This window comes from Falco cherrug, chromosome 6 (assembly GCF_023634085.1).
Source record: "Falco cherrug isolate bFalChe1 chromosome 6, bFalChe1.pri, whole genome shotgun sequence".
NCBI classification, from domain to species: Eukaryota; Metazoa; Chordata; class Aves; order Falconiformes; family Falconidae; genus Falco; species Falco cherrug.
In genome coordinates, this window is record NC_073702.1 from 1858437 (window position 1) to 1879197 (window position 20761).

General features: G+C 39.5%; 1 protein-coding gene across 3 annotated transcripts in view; it reads right to left on the reverse strand.

Moving 5' to 3' along the window:
- The window catches only part of FUT9 (fucosyltransferase 9), a 106602-nt gene that overhangs the window by 11056 nt on the left and 74785 nt on the right, over window positions 1–20761 (reverse strand). Inside the window, exon 1 of one of the 3 annotated variants that reach the window (XM_027800451.2) lies at window positions 4133–4349. The exons of the other annotated variants lie outside the window; for them this stretch is intronic. The gene's annotated coding sequence lies outside the window, so the exon portion shown is untranslated. Of the gene's footprint in view, window positions 1–4132; window positions 4350–20761 lie in introns of those variants that run through there. 3 annotated transcript variants of the gene reach the window in all.

The following is a 20761-nucleotide window of genomic DNA, read 5'->3' on the forward strand; positions in this document are numbered from 1 at the left end:
GTGTATATCCTAAACCCAGGTATTTAAAAAGGGAAAAGAAATAGTTTTAATTTGTTCCTACTACATGAGGAAGACTATATAGCCATCTTTCTCAGGAAGTAACTGTCTAAGGAAAGTCAGCAGAGATAACTAGGACAAAATACAAGGAGAAAGAGAGAGAGAGCAAGAGAAATAAATTGGAAAAGGGTAAAAAAAAATGAGCTATATTTAAGGTCAACAGCACTCTTTAATTCTGTATTCTTCTGCTTTATGGACATCAGTGTAAAGAAAAATAATGTCAGGCAGCTACTTTTGCAGTCTGAATCTGTGCAGTTAACACAGCTTAGCAAGTGTGGGTAGGACTAATTTGATGACAAGAATGATGAGGGACCTAAACCCCTGGTTAATTAGCCTAACCCAAGTCCTAAGGAGACCCAAACCAGGAACAGGCGCTACTAGTAGGGACCAGGGGAAATGCTGGTATCTGGCTCCAAAACTGCAACCCTGAAAACCTCTTTTCATTTGTTTCTTAATGCTGGTCATGTTCAAACTCTCCCTGGCCCTCTGCCTTTCAGGCTCCTGTGTGCTTAGCAGCCTGGCGCCAGCACATCCCCAGAAGGGGCTCATTCTTCACAGGGAAGGTCCATTCAGAATAGATAAACTAGCTATTACCCCAGCTCTCAGCCTTAAGGATGTAGATGTACCCACAAAAGCAGACTCCATCATATATGCAATGGTAGGAATGCTTTTTGTTTGTCTAATTTTAATAGAAACAGGCATAGGTTGAAGCCCCTTTATGCAGCAATTGAAGGCATGACCTATTACATATGAATCCTACTTCAGCCTGAAGGGATTCAGACCCAGGTATTTCACTTCCCTTTAAGATTTCCTAGCTCCTAGGTCACAATGACTGTTGAATTCAAAACGTCTGAAGAGCTTCAGAATTAGAGACAATAATCCTTCCCTCCTCATTGGTGCCCTAGCCAGTAATCAAGAACTACTATTTTCCCTTGACCTCTTTCTGTCTCTTGCCTATTGACTCTGTAATTACTTATGCCCGGGGGCACATCTGCAGCAGTAGAAGTGGAGTCAGCTTCCTTCCCTGAGCAGTTTACAGCCCTATAAAGAAAAGGTGGCAGAGGTGGTTTGAAGCTCCTTTGTTAGAAATATTACGAAAACCTGTCTGTAATTTGAGTTAATCCTCCTCTGGCTGTGTTTCAAAAGGTGCAAGTCCCTAATTTATTTTTAAAAGAAAAGGGCTAGGTCCCTGATCTCAAGGCGGGGTTCCCAGCTCTGAAGTCCAGGAGGGACTCGGTGAGGGATGGAGGAAGACAATCCCAGTCCTGCACTGGGCAGCCTCTTCCACTGCTTGTGCTGTGAGTCTCCATCCTTAGGTGCCGGACTAATTTCCTGCATGAGGCAGGTGGTCTGGGCACCCTAAGGAGGCTTTTGAGCTAACAGCCAGACATGCTTATGCTTGGCACACACGCTGGCTTTTGAGTGTGGCCTGTGCTCTGCATGATCCAGTGTGGTCAGATGTCACACAAAACCAAGATTGAACTACCACAAAGTCTCCCTCCCAGCCAAATTAAATGGAATTTCTGCTAGAATATATATATTTCATAAGTTCTCATGAAGGGAATGAAATCAAAAACAATAGTAATAGTAATAACGATGATAAGAAATCTTGATCTTGGTGACCAGCATCTTGGTCTGATGAAGGACAGCGCCAATTTGCCAGGGCAATTAGAGCCTGCTGGTGCCCCGACAAATCTCATATATGGGGCAGAGAACAAAGCAGCAGGAGGACTTCTTGGTTCTCCTGTCCATTTTACCTGAGTTTAGTTGAATGGAATTCAATCTGTGTTAATTTAAGTGTTAATCACTTTCTATCTCATAGACACCTATAGCAGGAGACTAATGACATTTTCCCTTCCTTTACCAAAATACTTTAAAATCTGCAAATTAAAAGTACCCTACAATGAAAAGAAAATGCTGCTCTAGTAATACCAATGTTTCCACTTCTGAACTGCCTTTCCTTAAAGAATCTTTTGGACTTTTACAAGCATTAATGAAGCTTTAATCGATCACTGCACAGTCAGAAGATTATTCCTGAAACTGCTTTATGCAGAGTAAAGGAGGGGTGGAAATCAAGTCCCAGAAAGAGAAAGTGATTTTCACAGTATCACAAAGATTTTAACAGATATTTGTCAATGATGACTTCAACTTACATAAAAAGAGTTGAGACTTTGGGAAGAATATTTTCATTCAAACAAATATCACCAGTAAGTAGTCATATAACGTTTATATTCAGATCAGATAGATTTTGCATGTGTTTTTCTTTCAAATCTCTGACAATGCATCGTAATCTTGATTGTAGTAAGTCAGTAAAGGGGAATGGAAGATTTAATGAGATTGCAGTCAATGACCTCCTGATCTGTACAATAAGAAAAAACACAACCCTTTTTCAGAACTGTATTTGAAACTGTTAGCAAAACTGGATTTGCTGAAAGCCAGGAAGTATCAGAAGTGAAATCTTGCTCACAGAAACACTGTAAAACCTACTAATTTCAGTATGGTTAGGGTTTTGTTCTTTCAGTTGATTGCAGCAACATTTAAGAAGTGAGACAGAGCTCAAAAGATATTCCTTTGTCATTAATTAGAAATTAAAAACCTAAGGCAACTCAGGAGACAGAAAGACCAGTGTAAGTCAGATCTCAGGGAATCTAAATGTTGGAACAAGTTGCAAATAATAAACACTCTCCCCATATATACACATATATACAGGCACACACCATCTGTAACCTTAGGAAAGATTTAATCACCTATTAAAAGTGTGTCTCAGTTTTCACATCTGCCATATTTTATAAATATAAATATAATTATATACTCTTTTATATATATGCATATATATAGATACACACATATAACTTTTGTGATATTCAAAGCACACTTAATTCCTCAGTTTCCCTGAAATGTGTCTTATCAATTCTGCTCTGTATTTCTTTGTATCCATACCCTTATATACATCTGTGTGTATGTAGCATACACACGTGCACATATATGCTTATGAATATACAGGGAACTACTGCCCAGCCTGCTGGACGTGGACAGAGGCAGCGGTCCTAATGAGGTGTGCTGCAGCTTTGCAATGCAACAGGCGGCAGGGGCAGAAGGCAATGCAAAGTCTACTACTGCCATGCTGGCAAACAGGAGGGAGAGAAACAGCACATTGAATTCACTGAGCTGTGGAGGGGTGAGTGGGAAGAGGATGCAGAAAGTGGAGATGGGGATTATTGTTATATGAGAAACAAAATCTTTTCCTTTCTCATATACCTTAACCCTTTTATTAGAGAGGACATGAAAGAAGGCATTGCTCTCAAGCAGTTCCTTCAGCAAGAAGAATAACAGCAGGCTGAATCCTGCAGTCCTGCAGATCATTTGCAGCATGAGGTGCATGAGACCTCTGTGTAAATGTCTGGAGATGGGAAAACTGCTTTAGACTTTTGGAAACACTCTGGCAAGGAGGAGAAGGCAGTCGTTCAGACTAGGATGCTGATAAGATCTCTCACGGAGGAATGGCATGGATTTACTTGAGTATCTGTCCTAATAAGCAAGTGAGCATGTTTATTGACATAGTTGGTATGAATAGAAAGCTTTCAAGATAAAGGATTCTTAAAATCCAATTTATTTTTCATTTGTATTCTGCCCCTTTTTGCATTTTCAGTGTCAGCAATGATTATCAATTTCATTTTTATTACCAGTAAGTTTCTTTCAAGTTTTCTGTGCTTTTAGGTTTTGAAGTCATGAATATGACAAATATGATAATTGTTTTCAACCAGCGATTTCTAGTGGATTAATTTTAACTGCCAGTACAGAGGTCTAAGATTTATGTGTGTGTTTTTTTTTTTAAAAAAAACCAATAATATATTCTAAGGTTATTTTAGAATAAACTCTTTCAAAGATTTTCTCCACATATCTTCTGTTTATTTTCTAAGTTATTCTGTTCAGGTTCCTATGTCATGCCCAACACCTTAGCATCTGGTTTTGTTATTTATTGTTCTGAAATTATGCTCTATGATGCCAGATGGGAAGATAGAACTATAAGTAGAATATGTGGGAATTTATTCTGTTTAGACAATTCTATACTTACGGAGATGGTTGTTGTTGCTCCGTTCTGCCTGTGAGAATGAGAGGAGGATGACCTGAGTGCACACATCCAATTTGCTTCCTTAGCACTGCTGAGACTAACCGCCTGGCTGGGAAAATGTATCTTCAGCAAAACTCAGCTTCTGTGTAGGATCACTGTCTTACTGACCGGCTCCTGTTGCAGGACCTTGAGCAATAGAGACGGTTTCTTTTGCAGAGCTTTATTCGTCATGCAGACTGATTTACCACTAGAGAAAGTTTGGCCAAGACAGAACAAGGAAGGCATTGTATGAATATATAGGAAGGCGAGAGGAGATTTTGTAACTCAGTCTTTGGTGTTCATTATGGGATAATCAGCAGGTGGCAGCTAATGTGTGCTTATGTAATAGATAAATATACCATATGTAATATACCTATTAACTGAATGCATTTTGCTTCCTTTAAACAAATAGAACAAAAAATGTTTCTTTCAGAATGTTAGAAGCTAGAAATGTTCATTAGAAACCTGAGGTTGAAATGCTAGCTGTAAATAATTTCTACCTTATGTCAATCTTTTTGAGCACATATTTGAGGTGAGTTCATGGTTTTTTTTTCTTGGATGGTGAAGGACTGTCAAAGAGCCTGAAGATGTAGTTGCTGGTGGCAGCTGGCAGTGAAAAGGAAACCGTACATAGCATGTTTCAAAGTGGATGGCCCTTTATAAAGCATGAGAACCATTTCAGGCTGCTGTAGGAGCTCTGGCTGTTTTGGAAGCCCTGTTGCTGAATGCAGGTTGGGTTCATGCTGCAGGACCACAGGGTGGTCCAGCCCAGGAGCTAAATATCCTGAAGTTCTAGAGAAGTTTTGAAAGAAAGCTTCTGACTACTTCTTCTTGGGAAGAAAAATAGTTTGTGCATACCTAAATCTCTTTAATAAACGAACCACAGGCCAGTGAAAGTGAGCAGTCAGGGAATCCATTTCAGAATTGCAATATGGCTTCAAAGCAGATCACTAACGCAGATAATGACTAGAGCAACAAAGTCACAAGAATAATTAATCATGCTCGATTCTTTTTTTGCAGTCTCAGCAGTAAAATATGCCAAGACCTGGTACGTTCACCAAAGGAACAGAAACAACCCAACATATTAGCTGACGCCTAATGGTACATTAGCATAGTTAGCGTATCTGTGAGTTATTTGTGTGCTTGTCTCGTTCCTAGTGAGCTCCCAATGACACCTGTTATTAGTAATTGATAACAACAGATGAGGAGAAAATCTATGTTTGAAGATCAGAGGAAGAGTACTTTTAAAAAATTGAGTTACTTTGGATTTTGAGAGGTGTAACTACATGTGCAGAATACTTCTTCTATATTCAAAATAATGTAACTGCAAAATGTAGTTTTTGAGGTACTCATGAAATAGTTAGAGAATTCCTTACCATTGAAAGGAAGTCTTCCTGCTTTAAGCTGTTTGAATGCCAAGGAAGCATTTATTCAATGTCCATGGTGAAAGCATTTAAACAGAAAGAAAAATATTACTATAAGAGAACTTGTGGGCAATTGACAGATATTAGAATTTGACTGCACGTCTGTGTTATTTAAAATTATAACAAACCAAATGTGTGCAACCAGAAAAGCTGGTTTTGGATAGATGAACTTTACTTGCTGATGAAAGTAAAATGAAATAAATTATGTTTCAGCCTCTCTGAAACTGGTGCGTAATGCTGAACTGAAATGTAAGTATTTCACTAGGAGACTTCTAATAGTTTCTCAAAGATTTTGACTTTTTTTCCCCTCTAAATACAGAATAAAATACGATAATCTCCCAGGAGACTTCTGGAAAGATACTTTACATTGTCATTTTGTGCAGGGAAGCAAGACAGAGTTTTGCAGAGCTGATGGGTTGATAGTATGATTGCTCTACCTAGATTTATTTTTCCATTGGGATTTTACATCACTGTTTTATTTAACTGCTACATATAAGGGAAATTACATAAAAGGGATAGTGCTCAGGCAAATGTGGCACATAATTTAGCTTTGGAATAGCTTGATTTACAAAACCCAAGAAGAACAACAGAAATGTTTCCAATTCGATTATTGTTTGAAATGCAGAGAGAAGTTTTCTTATTGCTTTTACAAATTACTACAGTGTATATAAGCTGTTCTGTGCTAGGGGAGGACAAATTCAAATTTACTGGACAGTAACTGTAAACTATGGCGGAAGTGACTTTTATTTTCATTGGACAAGGTGAATGAAGTACCCTTTGTTTCCTACTCTCTCTCATTGCATTGCTTCTCAAACTATTTTAGATTCTGGTACATTGGGCATAAAAGTGTATTTGGATGTACGAAAGTTCAAGAGCTAGGTCCCTGATCTCAAGGCGGGGTTCCCAGCTCTGAAGTCCAGGAGGGACTCGGTGAGGGATGGAGGAAGACAATCCCAGTCCTGCACTGGGCAGCCCCTTCCACTGCTTGTGCTGTGAGTCTCCATCCTTAGGTGCCGGACTAATTTCCTGCATGAGGCAGGTGGTCTGGGCACCCTAAGGAGGCTTTTGAGCTAACAGCCAGACATGCTTATGCTTGGCACACACGCTGGCTTTTGAGTGTGGCCTGTGCTCTGCATGATCCAGTGTGGTCAGATGTCACACAAAACCAAGATTGAACTACCACAAAGTCTCCCTCCCAGCCAAATTAAATGGAATTTCTGCTAGAATATATATATTTCATAAGTTCTCATGAAGGGAATGAAATCAAAAGCAATAGTAATAGTAATAACGATGATAAGAAATCTTGATCTTGGTGACCAGCATCTTGGTCTGATGAAGGACAGCGCCATTTTGCCAGGGCAATTAGAGCCTGCTGGTGCCCCGACAAATCTCATATATGGGGCAGAGAACAAAGCAGCAGGAGGACTTCTTGGTTCTCCTGTCCATTTTACCTGAGTTTAGTTGAATGGAATTCAATCTGTGTTAATTTAAGTGTTAATCACTTTCTATCTCATAGACACCTATAGCAGGAGACTAATGACATTTTCCCTTCCTTTACCAAAATACTTTAAAATCTGCAAATTAAAAGTACCCTACAATGAAAAGAAAATGCTGCTCTAGTAATACCAATGTTTCCACTTCTGAACTGCCTTTCCTTAAAGAATCTTTTGGACTTTTACAAGCATTAATGAAGCTTTAATCGATCACTGCACAGTCAGAAGATTATTCCTGAAACTGCTTTATGCAGAGTAAAGGAGGGGTGGAAATCAAGTCCCAGAAAGAGAAAGTGATTTTCACAGTATCACAAAGATTTTAACAGATATTTGTCAATGATGACTTCAACTTACATCAGAAATTATGGTCACAAGATATCCATTGTCAGTTTGTCAAGACAAAAACTTACCTTAAGAGTGTCTGTTTGTAAACATTTTTTTCCTCAGGGATAGTTTTGTCAGAGTTTGAAGAAATTTTCAGGGAAACCCATAGCTGCCTTAATAATAGTGGACCTCATTAGGGATGGGATATTTTGAAAGATTTCAGTTTTGCCCTGGTAAAAGTGAGAGCATTTTAAACATCGCAATAATTTTCAGAGCACAAGAAATCTTCCCATCTATCTATTTATGATACCCTTAATGGCTGGAAGATTTTTTATCCTCTGTCAAGCCTGGAGGATAGGTACACACTGTCACATGCTGTCAGGATAGGATATGACAGCATCACATCTTTCTCCCAAGCTGTACAACTGGATTACCTTTTAAAGGAAAGCAAGGATGGAAGAAATATATCTCATATGAATACAGACATAGCCTGAGTAATTAGTAGTTTCCATCAGGAGACAATCCACAATTGGTTGCTCTAGAAGCAAACACCCAGAGAAGTACCATGCTTCCCACTGCCGCCTAAGCCTTTAGGTAAGGGTACCCTCAAAGGCTGTGCCTTAAAGGGCTTGTACCTGTAACATGCACATGTAAAATGCTTCTGAGTTACCTTATGAAACTTTTGGTCTCCTCACTGGTCCTATACTAGTCACCTCCAAAACAGCACGATTATAGTTAGAGCTTCATGGTCTTAGTCTCAGGCATTAAGATTCCTTCTAATCTAATCTAATTCCTCCTTGACCCACTCTAACTGCCTTTTTCTCCTTTTTTTCCTTCCACCTCCACGGTTGCCTTTTCTTCATCCTCTGATCCTGTTTTCATCTTTACTTCTTTCCTTTTCTGGGCAATGTCACACCCTTCCCATTTCTCAGAATTAGCAACAGCTAGGGCAATCTTACAGCTCCAGCAACATCCTAACAACTTATTGAAGTAGTTATAGAATACTGCCAATGCAAATATTCCTGTCCTTCATCCTCATTTAGAGTTTGGTATTTTCTATGTACTTGCCTGTTTTATGGTACAGCAACAGAACTTTTTGAGAGTTCTTGATAGGGCCCAGCATTTTAATACAACAAAAATTATTACATACATGGAAACTGCCAGAATAAAGGCCCATGAGAGGACCGGAAGAGAAGGATGTTGAAGCAGTGCATTTTTTTCTTCTGGTACTGCTCCTCTGAGAGTGGGGAAAGATTATCGGTGCTCAGACAGTTAATGCTAGAGAAAGAACTGGAAGCCTTAGGACTTCAAGAGTGTTCAGGAAAGAGAGGATCTCCAGACTTGCCCAGAGTAAAGGTTGCAGAATAGAATCAGTTTCTTGATAGTGTTTTGGGTTTTTTTTTTCTGTTAAAGACATTTTATAGCATATAGATGTCCTACTGTGTTATTTATTCTTTATTATAAAATCAGAATTGAAGAACCATAGATTTACCATGTTATTTGCTGTGCAGAATTAATTTCCATGCCTACAAGTGTATATTTAACTAAGGGTGCTACAGTTACTTTCATAGAGACACGATACACCATGTTTTACATCCCTGAAATTTCCTGCAGACTTCTTCCTTAGTTGTACATGAATTTCATGCCAGCCTTACTCTGCTCGTTATTCATTACTAGAGTTATTCCTCTTTCCTACAGCAGCAGACACTTCAAATTGAAAACATCTGCAGGATTCAGATCACTGATGCTTTCAGGTGAAATCTTCATCCAATTAATGAGCATGAATTAAAATCTCATGAATTTGTTTATAACACTGGTGTTTTGCATACATTTTCTCAACCTATGATTGCAGGCTTCATGTAATTACTATGTAAATACCTCATTTGAAATAAGATACATTATGTTCTTCCAACTGTGTTCAGCTCTGTCTGCTTCCAGCCTCAGTTTCCTCCCTGCTCTGCTTCTCAAGTCTTCTAGAGGACTCTGGGTGCAGGTGACAGCACTGCCACCAAATGATGCTGCTCGGGACCACCAAGTCACTTTTTGCCATGTTCCTGGGCATGCCTGTTCCAGAGCCCAGCATCTCTGGCCTGACATCCAGCTGACACAGGTCCTGCTCTGATGTTTAGTAGGGCTACATGCTGGGCCTCACTTTTCATGTGTTTTACCTTACCAATTGGGAATTACAATTCTTAAAGTTTCCCTAATGGCTGGCCACCGTATAGATATGACCACTAAGCTATCAAGGTGTCTATACTCCAAACCGATCAGGCTATGATGCCATAAAAAGCAGTGTAATAAACAAAGTCACAGAATGATATAGAGAATAACTAACACCAAACTGAATACAGCACATTAAAGTAATTCCTGCTGTAGTTGCTGGGGAGAAAAATCACTTAGATAAAGCAAAGCAAGGGAGACTTGGTAAATAAATGACACAGTAAAGGCAATTCCTAGCCCTCTGTCTTTTGACCTTAATGGAAAAGTCTGCTAAGCAGAAATATTTCAAATGGAGGGCTGAGGAGGGGTAACAGAAAGACTTTCTTCTAAAGGCAAAAAGATACGGGTACATATCCCACAAATGTAGGCTTTCCTCGTTCTCAGCAATCAACAGTTTGCCTTTTGCTTGGCAGCTTTAAAAACCGTTGTTAGTCCCTGAATAACGAGCTCTACTTCCTGTGTAATAACGGTGACAGATGTTTGCTACTGTGCATCATACGTCTGAAGGTATATTTCCATTGTAAATACAGCATATGAATCCCAGTATTTGAATGTCATTCCCACAGCTCAACTAACACTCTGTCACTGTCATTTTAGCACCCTAATTACATCAACATTGTCCTTTGTGACTCATACTGCAGATTTCCAATCAAAATATCTCTGATGAGGGAAGTAGCATTATGGCAATCAAGCAGCAGAACAACATCTCTAAATAATTCCAGCTTGTTCAACATCCCAACTGCACTGTAGAACATAGATTTGAACAGTCAAACATGGCAGGAAAGTACACGTCACTGTGAACTGCTCTGGCTTAGATAGCTATTGAGGAGCAATTTAATATAGATAAGAATTGCCAGACTTCAGTGAACCTAACCCCTGGAACCCCATAACATATAATGATGGTAAAGAAACAACAAAACAATATAATTTACACCCATTAGTATCTTCCCTGTATGCTTGCATACATGCATATGAATTCACACACAAAAAAAACCCCACGTCACATACTTATTAGAAGTGCTTTCACCAATTGTTTTTTATTCAATTGCACGGTAAACCTAAACCCAGGAAGCCTTAGGTTTGTGGCTACCACAGCACTGTGAATACACAGAGCTTCCATTTTCCAAGAAAGTATATTTCTAAGAATGACTGCTGTAAAGCAAGCTTGAAAAAGTAACCTGGTATGCCCAAAACCTAAGATGAATAATATACAGTACTGATACAGGAAATCCTATTATGGGACTGTGGGAAAGCAGCTCCTGAGTTTCACTGTTGATACTTCCATTACAGTTTATAGAACTCGCTCCTTGTTCTCTCAAGGCAGAAGGCTTTTAATGTGGAAGGTTTGAAATAGTCTCAAGGAAGTGCTCTCTTTTTTTATTATTTTTTTTTAATTTAATTTATTTTGTTGCCACACTGATCTGAACCATGACTGCAGACTACTATGTGTCTGGAGCAAAATTATGCTGAATACACTTGACTGTAATGCCTCATTAGAAACTGGTTTAGCAATTGAGTAGGCCCAGAGTAGAAAAATATTTGGGTGATAGTCTCTGTTTTGGAACTCATCAGAGATGTGGAATGGATATGGTCTGAACTGCTCTAAGTCTATTACTGTCAAAGGATGACTGCTATAATTTGAGAAATTTGCCATTGATTAGATGGTCCTTGCTGTGTTACAGCTATGCTAGTGCTGTGAAGTACTTTTTGCACAGTTTTTGTTTTTGTTTTTCTTCTAAAACAACCTATGAACTTTAGTAGTGGAGAGTTTCATCATCTGTTGAGTGCTCCAGAACTATGACACTGGTAAAACAAAGAGTTTTGCTTAGGCTTGTCTCTTCCCTTAGAATGGTATACCACTGCTGTCTGCATAGGATTGCCATTTGTTAAAGAAAGCAATGCCTGTGGTTTGCCAGCAACTCTAAAATCAGTGTCTTCACTTATAAAACATTAAGAAAGATGAAGAACAGGTTTATTATGTTATAGTGCAAGAATACATAGAATTTTTATTCTGCAGGGCAAAGATATGCTGAAATGAAGAAAAATGTTTCAGAGCTATTTACACTATAAATAGCTAAAAGTGTCTCTTTCCGTATCTTGTTCAGAAAAAGAAGTCAGGATGCTTACAGAGCTCTCAGATCTGGGAACTGTTCTTGGGCAATAACTCCACCCTCAACAACCAGAACTGTCTGTTCTGAATAGGACGTTGATCTGCATAGTCTTCCCAAAAGCACTTGTACTCCCCATTCACATTCTAGTCTCTTCCACAGCTTTTCCTCTGATTCTTAATCCTAACGCTTAATCAAGTATCGGTTTTTAACATTGCACCCAAAGGACTGCTGACTGTTACCACATAGGTTTGGAAATGCTGGTATCTCTAAGGCATAGTTAGACAGAGCTGTTGCCCAATAACAAACCTCTTCAGAATAACTGTGGAAAGTGTAATGACTAGGCTGGTATTAAATTTGGTATGAATGAAAGATTTATCTTATATAAATAAATCTCCCTGTAGACAAAGAGGGAGAGGTTTATCTTAGTACAAACTCATTTACACATCTAAAATACCATTTAATCCCTTTACAGAGACAAGCACACTTGTGATCACCATAAAAGGCAAACGTCGTTTTGACAGACGTTGGACATGAGAGCAACATATTAGGAGGATACTCAGAATTTCAGTGTGGATGACATTGTACCTGGTTTGCATGAGTGGTGGGACAGGTGATGGTGACACTGGCAAATCAGATCTTATGCCTGATTTACTTTCCTCATACATAAAATGGACTTAAAGAGACTCACCTTCTTTGTACAGTAGTCTGAAAGTATGCACAGAAATTATCATGTAACTAAGACTGGTTCCCTTGCACTGACTGAATCCTCTGTTAAGTGAGTAATTGGGATCTGTGACAGCTTTGGGCTTGCAAATCAGCACAGATGAGATCCAGCAGACTGGAAAAATAAAAAGCGAAAAGTGATCTATCAAATTACTTCCTAATATCAGTGTCATGTCAAGTGCACAAAGCAGGTTGTACTGATTGCAGAAGAAACTGATTTACACCACTGGTAGGTCCATATCATCAGATTATAGCCTTGATGTGTTTGCGCTCTAAATAAGCACAAAGTAAGCTCATACGAGCACGAGCCATAGTCCATCTGAGCTAACGTACCCAACATTTCAGCATGACTTTGGGAGGGCTGGCTGCGCTGATGCCCTTAAACATAACCCAGAGCTCCCTTCTTGAGCAAGGCCAGAGCAGTTATACAGCATAGATCCTATACAGCATAGACATTGTGACAGTCCTTACAAATCATATTTAGTTAGCATTTCTGTTGATTGGTGCAAAAGTGTAATGAGGTCAGAACTTTGCTCACAGAAGGCACGGACAGGTAATACTAGACTGCATAGTGCTTGCGTGTAAAGGCTTTGACGTCTGAAAGATTGCCATGCACTTTCTTCAATGCACACCATACTTTTTACATAAATACAACCTCTATTCTAGTATGATTTGAACGCCTGGAAGAAGCTGTTCTTACTCTCAAGATGATATGAAGAAGCAATAGATGGAACTGATGGATACAGAGGAAAAGCAGAGTAGGTAAATACACTGAGCTGATATGCAGTACAGCTATTATTTTTACATTTCCTCCCCCTTTGTATATTGTATGTTCAGAGACTTTGTGAAAAGACAATCAAAGCACTATAAAAAAGCGAATGTTAAGTAAAGATATATTCATTACAGGAAAATGACCCAATCTTTCATTCCAGTTTCTGAAATATAGGAGTAGATAGTAGCAGCAGTCTCTGTTCATCTATTCATTACTTTCAGAGATGTTTCAAGTGCTTTTTAGCTGGCATGGATCTAAAAAAAAGAAACAAAAAAAGTAGACTGCAGTAGTCACACATTAGTAAGAAGAAAAAATGTATTTATGGAGATCTGTCCCATGTTAATTCCTTATGGCATGTTACTGTTGTACTATGCCATTGTGCCATGTTGCTATTAAGACAGAAACAAAGAAATATTTTGAAAATAATTATAAAGGTTTTGGTTTTGATGGACTCTACTATCCCCAAGGTAAAAAAAGTTACCTCTAATTCCTTCCTTGGTTCTTTCAGCTACTTAAGGTTATTTCCCCAAATCTTTATTTCCAATCCAGAGATACTTTTTTACAGCTGTGATCACAGGTATCTCCATTTTCTGTATCACAACATAGAAACTGTGCATTGCAAATCCGTAAGAACATGATCTTTGTAAACTTGTAATATTGTTTTATAAACTTGGTCATATTGACAATAAGGATGATTGATGCCCCTTATTTCCATTTTCTTCCAGAACCCCTTCCACGTTGGAGCTAAAACAGGAAGAGCTAAGAAAAAACCAAAGATGTTATGACAAGCAGAAGATTAAATATTAAGGGTCAGCAAGTGTTTCAATTCCTCTCTGTGAAGATTTATACATAAAATCAGATTTTTAAAGCTTATTATACAGTATTTTATAACTGTGTGTAACTATTTTATAAGATAGTTTTTTATGACTGCTTTACACAGAGTATAAGCAAATCACTCAATTTTAGACTAGAAATTAAATAAATATAATGAATATTGATAGAACTCCTCTGTACAGAAAAAAGAGTTAAGTTTTACAACTTGCATCTCATAATGATGGCCAGATTAAAATTCCTTACTGAACACATACTAATGGTTTTGAAAACTGGTATAATTGAAGCTATGGCCACATGTTGCACAATTCTGCAAAGTCCCAAGTTAAAATGGTAAGCTCAGTGGAATGCAGTCGGGTCCTATTTGCAGAAGTGCTAAGGGTCCACTTTTCAAAAGCATCTCTCATCCATATGCTTTAAAAGTCAACCACTATTTTCAAAACTAACCTAGGCATTTTAATTGGGGCTTTGATCTCCTGAAAGTTAGGTATCTGTTCTAAGCGGGCTGTATAATCTACTTCTCATGTTAAAGGAGAGAGATAGATATCTCATTAGGTAATTCAGCTCATCATAAAATAACTGTCTGGGAGGGAGAGTAGATGCTTATTTCTTATTTCGCCTTGGGATGTAGAGTCATTAGTCCTCTTCTGGAGTCAAGTGGATGAAGCAAGGTCAGTTCTTGCTGGGTTGGCAGGTTCGGGATGTAAGGAGCAGCTGCCTATAATGCTGTTCTGGAAAATAGGAGCATCAAATTCAAAACCCTTCTGTGTTTGATTTGGTTTCCTATCTTCTAGGAAAGAAGCCTAACAACTAAGCTGTTATGGAGGCATTCAGAAATAAAGGTCTTTGTGCATCCTAGGTGGAACTTAAATACTTGACTACTGCAGCAGAATGTGAACCTGACCAAAAGACTACGTATGACTGTGGACACAAACACCCTCCGTCTGTGAAGCATCCCAGAATACAGTAGCTTCATATGAGAGCCTGCAGATGCTGTAAATCTCTGCTTCAAAACTTGAGACAAAACACATTTTAACCACATCTTATGACATCATAGGTGAGTACTTTCAGCTACAAGTCAAATAGATATCCTTCCACTTTCTCCACGTTGACTCATGTCAGACACGCTCCAAAAATGGTGATGAGGTCTGAATCTGCAGGAAGAACCCATTTTGATTTGAGACTCCTAGCAGGGTCTCAACAGCTCAGTCATAGTAGAAGGGTTTGTGGTTTCTTCAGAGCTCAGAAGCCGATATGTGGACTTTTACGCTGAAGACTTCATTGAGAAAAACTTGGACGAAAAGGTCTCCAGACATGGGAAGCCTACATGGCAGACGAGAGGGTGTGGTGTCTCATAGGTGCCTAAATGTTTGAGATTAAGAACATGAAGTAGATATCTAAGTGTTCATGTTGTTTTAGGTTTGGAATCACTCATCTTCAGTAGGACTTTGAGTCCTTACCTCTATATGAAAAAATTTCAGTAGTACCTTATAGGTCAAGTGTTTTCATTTTGTGTCAGACCCTAAAATTTCAACTAATATGTGAGAGGAAATATTCCAAAGTTTCTACATATTATTATATTTAGTGATATAAATCTGGATTCTGCCCTCCTGAGGACTTGTACATTCTTTTGAAAATGAGATTTTAGAAATTTTTGTGTAACATGCTTTTAAGAACTACCCCCAAATTTCTTCAGAAAAATACAGTGGCGTTTTTGGTCCAAATAGTGCTTTAATTTTCATAACACCAGGTTTACTTAAAATGTCATGGAGCAGAAATAAAGAAGGACACTGTAGATGCTAGTCTTTTAGGTCTTTGATATGTTTGAAAACAGAATCCAATTAAGCTGCTATATTTGCTAATCTTTGTCTTAATAAAGTTGCTGTGGGTGTTGTTGGCTGTTTTATACCATGAAAACATGGAGAAACAGCATGATTATTTTCAGATTTGTGTTTAGATTTTTTGCCATCATAATCGCATGAGAAAACTGCTTGAATGTATTTAATATTAAAATCAGCAAATAGTTTTTAAAGGAAAGAAGGTAATTAACTTCACTTTTTAATGATGCTTCTAATTTAGACTATGCATGAGATTCATTATGAGTGAGAGAGATGTTGCAGAAAAAGACTGTTCTTTGGCTAAAGAGCCAAACTGGGAATCAACAGAGTTTGACTCTATTTTCACATCTTCAGCAGATTTACTGGTGGCCTTAACCAAAGTGTTTAATTATTCTGCTCCACAGTTTATCTATAAAGCAGCAATAATGACAGTCAACTTGCTGAGAGGTTGTGGGGATTAATTACTTAATATTTATATTTTCAGGTAGAATACATTGCAGAGCATGATGAATGATTAACATTATTTTGCTATTACCAAGCCCTAAGATTATAGCCTGGCTATTTTATTGTACAAAACACTTTACATTTGTTGCTTAATACATTTCAGGCAGAGTAACTGTCAGATGCAGGACTATAAAAGGTGAAGTAGCCTGAACTGCCTGAAATGTATTAAGCAACAAATGTAAAGTTCTTCTCTTGGCTCTTAAATCTAATTAATGCCCAGATTATTCTCAGAAGCAGCAGAGAACAATAATGTGGAGGTCTAGCTTTGTTCCTTGCACCTGCCAGTTCCACAGGAGGATGCATGAAGGGTATGTTCCAGATAATGTATATTTACCACAATCTAACAGTTTTGAAAAAAAACCCAGAAACCAACATGGCACATTGACCGCAGGCTTAGCATGCAGGTCTTGGAGACTGAAAAAAAACCCCAACTTTCTGCTTCTGGTCAGAGCTGGGAAGTATGCTCAAGTGCAACAGACAAGATTTGTTTTGAAGATGATGGGCTCCTGAAGCACAGATCCGGCCCACACAGCTGCCTAGTCTGGCTACCCCAGATGACAGCATATTAAGCAAACCTCTCAAGCAGTAGTTACAAGAAAAAGGCTGCATATATGCCCAAGAGGTGTGCTAGATGCACCCTAATTGATACTGATGAATCGTTCAGCGAAATTAGAGTAATATTCATGATGTGCAAATACTACCATTTTGAATTACCAACAAATGTATTTAAAAATTTCTTACATAGTTCTATTCAATATTCAGAGGTAAATGGTCTTTTTAATTCAAGCACTTTCTTGCCGTTGGCTGTACTTCATGAATTATTTGCATTGGGGTGTATTGACAAAGGTCTTCAACTTCTTCAAGTATCTCATGCAGATGCACAAGTTGAACTTGATTTATTTGTCAGCACAAACTAGAACAAGGTGGCACGTATCCTGTCTGGTGTTGAAAGGAATGAGGCACTGAGCAGATGATTGCTGTCCCTGTGACCATGTCCTAAGATGAGTCCTGCATACCAGGTATCTGCTCCTGATCACAGGCAGCTAAACAGCAAAGCCTGGGTTAGCTCACAGCTCAGCTGTGGTCTCTCCATACACATGTGCAAGGAAAAGTGATTTTAATGTAGAGCTGAAGCACAGATTGCAGAACAAAAAGCTCATGCAACTACTTTGGAGAAAAAAAGAGAAAGCAAGACTATTCTTTCCTAGCAAGGCACCCGCCAGATTTAGAATAGGCGAGAGAGAAATGCAATGCTTTTATCTACACTACTGTTATGTCTGAGGATGATGCCACTAAAATGGGAGTATATCAACCTCATAGCTTAATATGAAATTTTTAGAAATGCACTTGATTCATGTCTTCATGAACAAAGAGGTTCCCTGTGAAAGGAAGATTAATTGTATGAGCCTTAGGAGACCATCCGCTGTGGGGTTTAACCAGCCATGAATTAGCCTATGATCTTGCAATGACGCTACAAACAAAGATTACACTACGTGAAACAGGCGTTTGTAAGGGTTCTCAAAGCTTGAATAAACTGTTTAAATGACTTTTCTTATTTCCTCACTTTCTGTGAACTCTGTTTCTGAGTGTGGCAGTAAAAACAGAGACAATTTTAAATAACCTAACCTATATAAATGCTGTATAGGAAAGATCTTCCACCTGTGGCTTGGGTCTCTCCCCATACTTTCTATATCTGTACCACCTTTGGAGTTGGAAACTTTGTTTCTGAGCAACCCTAGATCCTGCCCTGCAGTAAACAAGTATTATCACCCTCAGCGGCCTGGGTGGGGAATCTTTTATTTCTTGGTGTTGATGAGCAAATGAAAGTCCTGCTATTCTATGTAAAAAAGAGTAAACCCAGGAATAACTCTGAAGCAGCTCAGTTCTTATAGGACTGCTGGTCAGAGACAGAATTGTACATTAAGCAGCCAGAAAAATTAACATGAAATTTCAATATGGTTTCCTCACATAAACCAGAAATTAATTATCCGAGGGCAGCTAATCCCCCCATGGTCTTGTTCCAACTCATAGTAGCAGGAAAAGCCTGATCTGACAATCTAAAATAAATGCAACCACCCTAAGTTAAATGACATAACCAAGTTTTCTGATCAGGCTGTCAGTCCTAGTCAATCACCTCTCAACTGCTGTCATGTGAGAATCGCTGTCCCACCTGTCAATCACAATATCTTACTATGGCCTGACAGGATATATAAAAACCCTGATAGAATTAAATCTGGCCAGGGACATCAATGGCAACAAGAAAAGCTTCTACAGGTACATTGGTGCTAAAAGGAAGACTAGGGAAAATGTGGGCCCTCTCCAGAAGGAAATGGGAGAGCTGGTTACCTGGGATATGGAGAAGGCTGACTTTTTTGCCTCAGTCTTCACTGGCAAGTACTCCAGCCCTGCTGCTCAAGTTGCAGAAGGCAAAGGCAGGGACTGGGAGAATGAAGAACTGCCCTCTATAGGAGAAGATGAGGTTCATGACTGTCTAAGGAACCTGAAGATGCGCAAGTCCATGGGACCTGATGAGATGCACCTGCAGGTCCTGAGGGAACTGACAGATGAAGTTGCTAAGCCGCTATCCATCGCATCTGAGACGTCGTGGCAGTCCCGTGAAGTTCCCACAGACTGGAAAGGGGAAACATAAGCCCCATTCTGAAAAAGGACAAAAGGGAGACCTGGGGAACTACAGGCCAGTCAGTCTCAGCTCTGTGCCCAGCCAGATCATGGAGCAGATCCTGCTGGAAACTATGCTAAGGCACATGGAAAATAAGGAGGTGATTGGTGACAGCCAATATGGCTTTACTAAGGGCAAATTCTGCCTGACATATTTGGTGGCCTTCTATGATGGCATTACAGCACCGGTGGATAAGATAAGAGGAACTGACATCATCTACCTGGGCTAGTGCAAAGCATTTGACACTGTCCTGCATGACATTGCTATCCCTAAATAGGGGAGACAGGGATCTGACAGATGGACCACTTGGTGGGTAATAATTGGCTGGATGGTCACACTCAAAGGGTTGCAGTTGATGGATTAATGTCCAAGTGGAGACAAGTGATGAGTGGTGTTCCTCAGGGGTTAGGACTGGGAGTGGTATGTTCAACAACTTTGTGGACACATGGACAGTGATCCTCAGCAAGTCTGCTGACAGTACCAAGCTGTGTGGTGGGGTCAACATGCTGGAGTGGAGGTGCCATACAGAGGGACCTTGACAGGTTTGAGAGGTGGGCCCATGCAAATCTCGTGAAGTTCAACCAGGCCAAGTACAAGGTCCTGCACCTGGGTCTGGGCAATCCCAAGCACAAATACAGGCTGGGCAGGGAATGGATTGAGAACAGCCCTGAGGAGAAAGACTTGGTTGATGAGAAGCTCAACATGACCTGGCAATGTGTGCTTGCAGCACAGAAAGCCAATGTTATCCTGGGCTGCATCAAAAGAAGAATGGCCAGGAGTCTGGGGGGAGTGATTCTCCCTCTCTGTTCCACTCTTGTGAGGCCTCACCTGGAGTACTGCATTCAGCTGTGGGGCCGCCATCGTAAAAAGGACATGAACCTGTTGGAGTGAGTCTAGAGAAGGACTGCGATGATGATCAGAGGGCTAGAGAACCTCTCCTATGAAGACAGGCTGAGAGAGTTGGGGTTGTTCAGCCTGGAGAAGAGAAGGCTCCGAGGACACCTTATAGCAGCCTTCCAGTACCTAAAGGGGGCCTCCAAGAAAGCTGGAGAGGGACTGTCTACAAGGGCATGTAGTGATAGGACGAGGGGGAATGGCTTTAAACTGAAAGGGATTTAGATTAGATATTTAGATGAAATTCTTTACTGTGATGGTGATGAGACACTGGGTCAGGTTGCCCAGAGAAGCTGTGGATGCCCCATCCCTGGAAGTGTTCAAGGCCAGGCTGGATGGGGCTTTGAGCAACGTGGTCTAGTGGGAGGTGTCCCTGCCCATGGCAGGGGGTTGGAACTAGACGATCTTCCAACCCAAACCATTTTATAATTCCATGATTCTATCAAATGTGAGGATCAAAATCTCTCAGGCAAATCTTGCTCACTCTTTACTTCTTGAGAACAAGATCCCAGGTGTGGTGATCCCCAATGTGAAAAAGTCATCCTAGGATGAAGGTATTTTTGCCCAGTAAAGAGAAAAAGGAAACTGCACATTCATGTAGAAAAGTCTAAAAACATTATAAAAAGCATTTTCTTTAGCATGGAGAAAAATCTAGTGCTATCACACAAAATATGATTAGGGCACTTTCTTATCTACATTTAATCTCTGCTCTTTGGAATTTGCATCGAAGTATCATTATGAGCACTGAACATGAAATGTAACGACATCAGAAACGTTCT